Raw genomic sequence first — 2261 nt, forward strand, 5'->3', positions numbered from 1 at the left:
TGGGCATTTGGAGATCTTTCCTGATTTTCAAAAATTCCAAGTCTTTTCTTGCCTTCGGCCCATCCTTGGTCCTCTCCGGCATGTTCATCAATGTTCCAAGCAAACTCTCAAGGATATCTTTTTTTATGCATTTGATCAAGGCTATGAGGCGTGTCGAGTATGGGCCAGTATTCCAAGTCCCAGAAAACAGATCTCGTCTTCCATATCTTCAGTAGGGGCTCCGGCGCCTTTTTCTTCGTCTTTCCCGGCGAGGGGCGCTCTTCCCAGTTCTTCAATAACTCATATATTTCTGCACCACTACGCTTACGTGGAGGACCTCGATGCTCAGCCTTACCGTTGAATAGATCTCCACGCTTTCTCCATGGGTCATCCTTCTCTAGCCATCTTCGATGCCCCATGTACACGATTTTCGAAGACCCGCCATCTTTCGATAGCTGCAGAGAAGTTGTATCATCCATGCACCTCGTGCATCCGCAATATCCGTGGCACACCTGGCCAGAGAGATAGCCGTAACCGAGATAGTCCTGCACCGTCGTGATCAACGCGGCTCTCATGTAGAAATACTCTCCTTTGCTTGCATCCCATGTCTTGGCCGGCGTTGTCCATAAGGTCTGTAACTCCTCTTCAGTAACCCGAGATATACAGATTTATATCATTTCCTGGTTGTTTCGGCCCTTGAATAAGCATACCCATGTGTATGTATTTTTCCTTCATGCACAACCAGGGGGGAGGTTGTACATCCATACAAACACGGGCCATGTGCTATGATTGGTGTTCTAGTTGCCAAATGGATTCATGCCATCACTACTAGCGCCAAGCACGATGTTCCTTGGATCATTTGTGAAAAATTCAAATTCAGCATTTAATGCTCTCCACTGCCTAGCATCTGCGAGGTGTCTCAGCTTTGGCTCATCTCCGTCATCTGGCTTCACCCTCTCCGCGTGCCAGCGCATAAGCTTTGCTTACTTAGGATCTACGAAATACCGTTGTAGACGCGAAGTGATCGGAAAGTACCATACAACTTTCTGTGGAGCTTTCTTTCCGGCCTTTTTATATCGTGAAGCATTGCACTTTGGACAGATGGTTTTTTCCGCGTGCTCGTTCCGATATATGATGCAATCATTGATGCATGTGTGATATCTAATATGTGGCAGATCAAGAGGGCACACGATTTTCTTTGCCTCCTCGACACTAGTAGGACACAGGCTTCCCGTGGGAAGAACCTTCTTTAGGTACTTCAGAAGCTCATCCAGGCTTGTATATGTCCATTTGTTTTTTGCCTTCATCTTTAGAAGTTCTAGTGTGAAACTCAAGCGGGTCACCTCGGGATTGCAACCATCATACAAAGGAGTCATCGAGTCTAGCTCCAGTTGCGCCAGTTAGGCCTCCTCTCTTGAAGCAGATCTATAGCTAATCGTCTTCTTGCGAAGCAAGTCTCGAACATGCGGGTCCCGCATGGCTGAACTTAGTAGCGACGAAGACGGCGGCGTGTCTGCATCTTCTCCGCCTTGAACTGCCTCTTCGCCATCGACATTTCCGAGGCCGTCTTCCTCTTCGGGCACATAATCAGTCATCTCTTCGTCTGGTGGCCCCATGTCGTTATTTCCTGCCCCGTCGACGTCCTCCTCCTCATCATCATCATCTTCACTTATCCACCGAGTATGGCCATGCATGAAACCATGCATGAGCAGGTGCGCCTTGAATTTACCACCCTGAAAAGGGTCGAGCCTGACTCTTCCTTTGCATTCTCGACACAAACATAAAACATCCTTCAGTCTTTTTTCATACATATCATCCACAGCGGATTGCCAGTATCTTTCCACCATCCTTCCATTGACCTTCATGATCACCTGCGTGCAGAGCAAATATTATAACCACGTATATATGCATGCATGGATCAAATTCATACAAAAATTCTGCATGACCTTCCCTAAACATAGGACATATTGAGTTTGCCCGAAATTTGCCGAAACAGAAATGAATTGACATTTCGGCAAAACATAGGCAACTCATGTCACTCACATGCCACACGCAATTCGGTATATTCATATCGCACATAGTTTCGGTCCTAATCGCAAACACACATATTTCCATTCTTGCACAACTCTTTTTTTGCTCACCTATTTGTCAAGAGGAATATCGAGCACCTTCTTATAATTAGCTAGTAGCTCTAGATAGAGCTATGAGAGGGAGGAGGGAGGGCATTAATGGAGGGGGTGGTGGAGGGGCAAAGAAGAGAAGGGGAGAAGGGGCAAAAGAAA

Source organism: Triticum dicoccoides, chromosome 4A, assembly GCF_002162155.2.
Source record: "Triticum dicoccoides isolate Atlit2015 ecotype Zavitan chromosome 4A, WEW_v2.0, whole genome shotgun sequence".
Classification (NCBI taxonomy): Eukaryota; Viridiplantae; Streptophyta; class Magnoliopsida; order Poales; family Poaceae; genus Triticum; species Triticum dicoccoides.